Genomic DNA, 7,895 nt, shown 5'->3' on the forward strand with positions numbered 1-7,895 from the left:
GAAGGATTTCGGGAATGGGAAGGGCGAATGTGAGATGCCGTGGCGATGCGGATTAGGGTAGGTAGACGATGCTTCCAGACCTGGCCATATGGACCAGAGGCCGACCCAGCTATAAAAGGATCTGGCATGGGACGGAACCTACACTTGTCTAAAATTTCTCAAAAGAAAACGACACGACATGCCACAGCTGTAGGAGATTTTTTTTGTGAGGCCTAGAATAAAACATCCCCTTTCCCCGGCAAAAATTATCTAGCAGTTATTTTTCATGTTTGTGGTGCTTTCTATATTTGTTTCATCTGTTTTTTGTGTTTCTTCATCAGTTCTCTTAGTTTTTCTTTCACCATGTTTCTGCTTTCTTTAATACACATTCTATATTTTTTGTATAGATGCGAAACATTTTTTGATACACGTTGAACATTTCTCAAATACATGATGCACATTTTTTACAAATACATCTTTGTATAGGTGGCCAAACGGGCCGGGATAGCTGGGCCGGCCCGGTAGCACCGTCGGCACGGCACGGGCCAGGCACGGCATGGCCCGATTATCTTTTTTTATTTTTTATGTATCCTAATGTGGCCCAACAGGTAAAAATAGGCTAAAAAAACGTCCAGTGCGCAAAATAGGTGGCAGATTAGCGGGCCTAGCGTGCCTGTGGGCCGGCCCGATTAGCATGTGGGCCGTGCCTGGGCTGCAGGCTGCAGCACGCGGGCTGGCACGGCACGGCCCGTATAATAATCGTGCCTCGGCGGGCCGGGCCAGGCCAGGCACGATCAGGATGGCCGTGCCGTGCCAGGCCGGGCCGGCCCCTTTGGCCAGCTATACATCTTTGTGAGCATTTTTTGAATGTGTGTTAGCCATTTTTCAAATAAATGTTGATTTTTTTAACACTGTATAAACTTAAAAAAAACACGGACATATTTTCTGAAACACTAGATTTTTTAAAATACGACGTACATTTCTTTTGAACTACACAAACATTTTTTCAAAACTGGTGATTTTTTTAATTCCACTAATATATTTTAAAAGTTGGCGAACATTCTTTTAACACTGCATAAACAAAATTTTTTAAACTGTCACAAACATGTTTTTGGAAACATGTGAACATTTTAAAAAAGTTGCGGAAAGAATTTTTTAACAGTGCCTGGAAATTTTAAATATAAGTATACATATTTCAGGAAATTTCAATATGTAAGTAATAAATATATAAAGGAACAATATAAAAAAATCTAAAGGATGCGACCCGGCCGAGCTACCCCGACGGAGACGGAGCTCCACCTGATGGTAACTCATTTCCTACCTGTCGCTGTACTTGTGAACGACGGCGATGCTGCTGCTGCATGCTGAAATCCCGAATATTTATGCCAGTCTTGTGTTAATTTCTCTGCATGCCGTGCAGGTCAAAGTTTCTGGATTGGCATGGCACATATTTCTTCATGAGAGACTGCGACGGTCTCCGGGCGGTGGCTGCAAGCAAATCGGCACAGGCCAGTTTGGTCGTGCTTGACGCAATCAGGCAACACAGCCACGACTTTGTCCTGTGATATTCATTTGACCATTTCTTGGCATTCAATTCCCCGCGGAGACCAGCAGCAAGCAATGCTGAATAATCATCTCCCACACCTCTTGGTTTTGTGTCACTTGCCTTTCCTATTATTTTATGTCCGGCGAACTGGATATAGAACGCGTGCGTGCTTATGTGACAAGCCACACATCAGGAATACCAAAACTTGGGCCCTGTTTTGGCTTTCTACCTCGTGTATTTGTTTGTGCCCTCCAAGCAAACACTCCCAATCATATCTCCTTGCTTTGCTCTTCACAAGCATGTGCAGAAAGAAGGCCCAATAGGCATTTGGGCATGACTCTTCTCCCCGTTTTGTCCTCCTGTTATTGGTTTACCTGACAACAAGCTCCGTGATAGTGGACAGGTCTGAAAAAATCCACGCAGAGACCAGCAGGAATGCTGAATAATCAAACTGCTAGTCATTATCATTTCTCTCTGACTTACTGCAACAGCTATCTACAACTAGTGGATCTATAATTATCTTGGGCAAGCCACACATGCAGAAAACATGCAGAATTGCAAACCCAGCCAAATAGAAGGCACCAAAAAGTCCAACCAATGTTCCTACTTTCTAGTAGTTTTTACCTCTTGGGGAAAACAATCCAAACCATCTTCGTACATACTACCCCCTTCCTTTGGTCATCGCAAGCAAAGAAGGCCTAATGGGCATGATATACGTCCCAGTTTTTATCCTCATGTTCTTGATTTGCTTCTGCAACTCCGAAGATAGCCTAACACCCACAAAACCACTCTCCCCCGGCGACAGGCTCATCTCAGACGGTGGCATCTTTGCTCTTGGCTTCTCCTCCCCGAAAAACTCAAGTGCAAACTCATACATAGGCATATGGTACAACAACATCCCGGAGCGAACATACGTGTGGGTGGCAAACCGCGACAGCCCAATCTCTAGCAGTTCCTCTGGTAAGTTTGTTTTGACCAAAAGCTCTGATCTTGTCTTGTTAGACTCCAAAGGAAGCACTCTTTGGACAACCACAAACAAAATCACCACTGAAGCCGCCGGAAGTGCTGCTATACTGCTGGACTCTGGGAACTTGGTCATCAGGTTGCCAAATGGCACTGATATATGGCAGAGTTTCCATCACCCAACCGACACCATTCTCCCGAATATGAGTTTACCGCTTGGTAACAACAACCTCTTCATGCACCTCGTCGCCTGGAGAGCCTCTGATGACCCATCTACGAGTGACTACTCTTTGGGTGGTGACTCGAGCCTCCAGATCCTCGTTTGGAATAGGACGAGGCCATACTGGCGCAGAGCTGCATTAGATGGTGTATTGGTCTCCGCCATGCATGTATCAGAGGAATTCAGGTCCCATCATGTTGCAAACAACTTTCAACAGAGGGGGCGAGTTCTACTTTACGTACACTGTCTCTGACGGCTCGCCAAGGACGCGCATGATCCTGCACTACACGGGTATGGTAAAATTCCTGGCGTGGAACAGCAACTCATTATCTTGGGAGGTTTTCTTTGAGCGGCCCGGTTCTAGCTGTGATCGCTATGCCTCATGCCGCCCGTTCGGTTATTGCGATGCCACACAGACGGTTGCAACATGCAAGTGCCTCGATGGATATGAACCTGGTGGTCTTAACTTTTCCCTAGGATGTCAGAGAAAGAAGGAGATGCATTGTGGTCAAGGAGATAGGTTCATTACCTTGCTTAACATGAAGACACCCGACAAGTTCTTGTTCATCAGGAATAGAAGCTTTGACCAATGCGCAGAAGAATGCAGCCGCAACTGCTCATGCACCGCATATGCTTACGCCAACCTGAGTAGTCTCAGTATGACTGTAGATCAGTCGAGGTGCTTAGTTTGGAATGGGGAGCTTGTTGACACGGAGAAGCGTGGTGATGGTCGTGGGGAGAATCTGTACCTCCGGATTCCCAGCTCATCTGGTATTTGCTCATTTCCCATCTTATTGCTTATACTGTGTGATAGATTGCCTATTAACTTAAGATTGTGTGTGGCTAATAAAATCATACCAATAAAGCCCAGTACAATTAAAGACGTGGCAGTTACAGTTATGTTCAGTTGAAACATTCTTCCTAATAAAATTATACCACTAAGACACATGACGAAATTCACTGTTGGATGATCATAGGACTTGGACTAACATATTTTGTTCTCACATGCGTATGTTCACTACTACCAGCTCTGCTCGTCCTACCTTGCATGAAAATCAGTCATCTTTTCAGATTCTACTTCTCTATAATCCTGTCATTTGGCAGTCTTCATCTTGTTTTTCAATTTTACCATTTGCTTTCTCTTTTGCACCCCTCACCTTTCCACCTAAACCAATAGTTGGCCTGGATATACACAGTGCTTCAATCTACTTTTTGTACAGTAAGTATTTTATCTATTGTCTTTTGTAGTCAGTAAGAAGACTGGTGCGCTGAAGATTGCACTCCCAGTCATGGCAAGTCTACTGATACTTGTGTGCGTTTGTCTTGTCTGGATATACGCAAGTCAAGAGGTTGAACAAGATTCGATTATGTATCCAAGTGCATGTCATGTTAATGCATTAGTGCTTATCATAACTCATATGAACTCCTGACAGGCAAGCACCAAACCAAGGGACCCATGAATTTTGCAATGATAGAACAACTGGACAACTCTGATGGACTATACGATGAGAATTCAAAAATTTTGTGGATCAGCTTCAAAGATATTGTCCCTGCTACAGATGGTTTCTCTGACTCCAATGTGCTTGGCAGAGGAGGCTTTGGCGTAGTATACAAGGTAATATAAATGTCACCTTAACGATTACAGTAGTGAAAGGCATTCTTTCATTGTTAATATGAATTATGTAACCATGTAGGGCACACTGGAAGGTGGCAAGGAAGTTGCTGTTAAAAGGCTTACCAAGTGTTCTGATCAAGGAATGGGGCATTTTAGAAATGAAGTAGTTCTTATTGCAAAACTGCAGCACAGAAACTTAGTTAGACTTCTTGGTTACTGCAGCCATGGAGCTGAGAAGCTTCTTATTTACGAATACTTGCCCAACAAAAGCTTAGACTACTTCCTATTTGGTATGTCCTAATCATGTATAATGATTCTTACGGTGAGCACATGAGCATGCCTGATTTTAAGACTTAACATATTGTCGGCATACAAATGATGCTAAAAGATTTATGCTTGATTGGCCAACAAGGTTTAGCATAATCAAAGGGGTAGCTAGAGGACTTGTGTACCTCCACCATGATTCTAGAATGACGATAATTCACATAGATCTCAAAGCAAGCAATATCTTGTTGGATGCGGAGATGAGACCCAAAATATCAGATTTTGGCATGGCAAGGATCTTTGGTGACAACCAGCAACAAGCAAATACTAGGCATGTTGTTGGGACATAGTGAGTATTAATTCCTGCACTGGACTAAACATGCTTAAAAACTCCTTATGTGCTTCAACTAATTAATTCTTGTACACTTACTTGTGGAACTATTCAAACAGCGGCTATGCGATGGAAGGCATTTTTTCGGTCAAGTCCGACACATATAGCTATGGGGTCTTGCTACTGGAGATCGTAAGTGGGTTGAAGATGAGCTCACCTCAACATCTTATAAGGGATTTCCCAAACCTTATAGATTATGTAAGTACTACCAAATGCTTTGAATTTGGCCTGCTCTATGTACTCTTATATTTTGATATAGAGGGAGAACATGGCGAGTGTAGGTACTAACTTATTATCCTTGACCATGTTTCAGGCATGGAACTTACTGAAAGAAGGAAACTCGAAGGATTTCCTAGATACTGTGCTGCTGAACAGCTGCTCGCTGCATCAAGTGTCGTTGTGCATCCATATCGCATTATCGTGCGTTCAGGGCAGCCCGAGTGGCAGGCCGCTCATGTCGCTAGTAGTCTCTATGCTGGAAACGAGGCCATGCCACTCACGATGCCAAGGCAGCCTTCGTATTTCGTTGGAAGGAGACATGAAGCGGAAGAAGCGAGGGAGGGCTCTGTTAACAGCGCGGGCCTGACGACGCTAGTAGGACGCTAGATGCTCTGCCTAGCATCAGCTATGCTTCTCTGCAATGTGATGACCTGAGTGCCCTGGAACATCAAAGGAAGCAGATTACCGTTGACTGCCAAGTGGGTTTCAGTAACCAGCTGCAGGTGGTGCTCCAACGGTCGGTTTAAAATTACTGGTGTGCTAGCTTTGATTCTTTGACTGTTAAACTTGTCAAATGGTGCTCAAATGCATCTGAGGCTGAACTGTCAGCTTGTTTAGAAGGACTCATCAGGTTTGGTGCTTGAGTGGCACAGGCACCCAGCCTTGCTGGAAACTGATCGCTCTGCTGATGTCCAAGCCATTCTCTTGCACGCTGAAAATCCCTCAGAAAAAGGTCAAAAGGGAGGGAAAGGAGGTTGCGCATTCGTTAGCTATCCGAATATATATCATATGAAAAATATTTCATGATGAATCTAATGGTATTGATTTGGTATTGTAAATGCTGATATTTTTTCTGTAAACTTGGTCAATGTTGACAAAGTTTGGCTTTGAAGAAAAAGCTCACATGCAACTATAATTTGGCAAGGAGGGAGTAGAGAAGAGTTGAGTAGGGCGGTCATGCATAATTCTGCTCCATCCCGCGTGTCAGAAATAGTTGTGTGAGATTGTAATAAGCTGATAACGCTGTTACCTGAGTGGTCTAAATCCCCCGTTCAGATTGAAGATATGCCTTTGGCTTATGTACCGTGTGCAGATTGTAGTAGATTTTATTTTTTAAAATTACAAATTTCAGTTTTTCTGTAGGGAAAATTGCAAACTTAGCAATGCAACTGCATAATGCAGCAAATTTCGTTGGCAGAAGCAATGGACGTGCGCAAGGTCGATTCCTCGGCGTATGCTGCCGTGATTGAGGATACTAAATACCAGCTCAAACTGTGGTTTTCTAAATTTGTAATAACATGGTGTAGGCGTAGCGCAAACTCCGCGGCCCATGAACTAGCAGGCCTCGGCCGTATGTGCCCTGCAAACTCGGCTGTCGAGTGGGAGTACGATGTACCCGCCCAAGTGGCTGTTTGTGTCTCCAGGGATTTACCTGGACACCGTTAAGTTATAAAGCTTTGCTTTGCCCTAAAAAAAATGCAGCAAATTTCAAAAAAGCAGAAAACTCAGCTGGAAGCAGAGAAGGGCATGCAATGGGCCCAGATTAGAGCCCATCGAGATCTAGCAGAGCGACTTGTGCCCATGGGGGATGAGAGCTAGCCCACAAACCGACGGAACCGGTGAGCTACCGTGTTAAATTTGAGATGCGAACCTTTAAGCACCATACTCTGTTGAATCTGTTTCTAGAGGACACATAAAATATTTTGTAGTATCCGTTGAACATTTTCTTAAAATGAGCTGAATATTTTGAATAATACACAATGAACTTATTTTAATATACGATGAACATTTTTGAGAAAATATGAATATACACGCTGAACAATTTTCGGACACGTACTGAACATTTGTGAAATTACGTTGAACAATTCACGAATACACACTGAACATTGTGTAATATACACTGAACAAAATTAAGAAACATAGTGAACATTTGTATATTCATTGAAAAACCAAAAAATAGAAAAATCCAAAATATATATACTGAACATTTTTTATGATTTTTATCAGGTTTTCTTTTCTTTCTCATTTTCCTTTTTTCACTTTTCTCTTTTTGATGTCATTTTGTTTTTCTTTGTTTCTTTATCAGTATTCACTATTTTTCATTCTTTTTGCACTTGTTTCTTTGGTTTTCCTTTTTGTTTCCTTTTTTCTTTGGTGTCCATTGTTTCTTTTTTGTTGTTCATTGTTTTTTCATTCTATCTTTTTCGTATATGCCAAGAACATTTTTTAATACATGTTTATCATTTTTCAAGTACAATTTTGGGGTTTTTAATACATGGTCAACATTTTTTTCTATACACATTTTTAACATTTGAAATGCTTGAACAGCAATTATCACATAAATGATTAATTTTTTAATACATAATCAACATTTTTTCTATACACATTTTGATATTTTCAAATGCTTAATTAACATTATTTGAAATACAAGATTAATTTTTTAATACATGGTCAACATTTTTTCTATACACATTTAACATATTTCAAATTCTTAATTAAAACAATTTAAATACTTCTTTACCATTTTTAAAATGCTTGATTAATTTTCCTAAATACATGTATATTTTTTGGACACTTTTCTTATACATGAGAAACATTATCTTCACACACATTAAACATATTTCAAATGTTTGTTTAACAATTTTTAATACATGTCAACATTTTCTTGATACACATTTAAAAATATTCAAATGTTTGA

General features: G+C 41.5%; 1 pseudogene across 1 annotated transcript; it reads left to right on the forward strand.

Moving 5' to 3' along the window:
* The first annotated feature begins 2,113 nt into the window (after positions 1 to 2,113).
* Positions 2,114 to 6,240, forward strand: LOC147987367 (G-type lectin S-receptor-like serine/threonine-protein kinase B120; annotated as a pseudogene). The gene is made up of 7 exons (XR_015617633.1): positions 2,114 to 3,479; positions 3,957 to 4,057; positions 4,142 to 4,323; positions 4,403 to 4,613; positions 4,675 to 4,936; positions 5,038 to 5,176; positions 5,292 to 6,240. The product of XR_015617633.1 is annotated as a G-type lectin S-receptor-like serine/threonine-protein kinase B120 (transcript).
* Positions 6,241 to 7,895: the final 1,655 nt, after the last annotated feature.

This window comes from Triticum urartu, chromosome 2A (genome assembly GCF_056163025.1).
Source record: "Triticum urartu cultivar PI428250 chromosome 2A, HENAU_Tu73, whole genome shotgun sequence".
In the NCBI taxonomy this organism is placed as follows: Eukaryota; Viridiplantae; Streptophyta; class Magnoliopsida; order Poales; family Poaceae; genus Triticum; species Triticum urartu.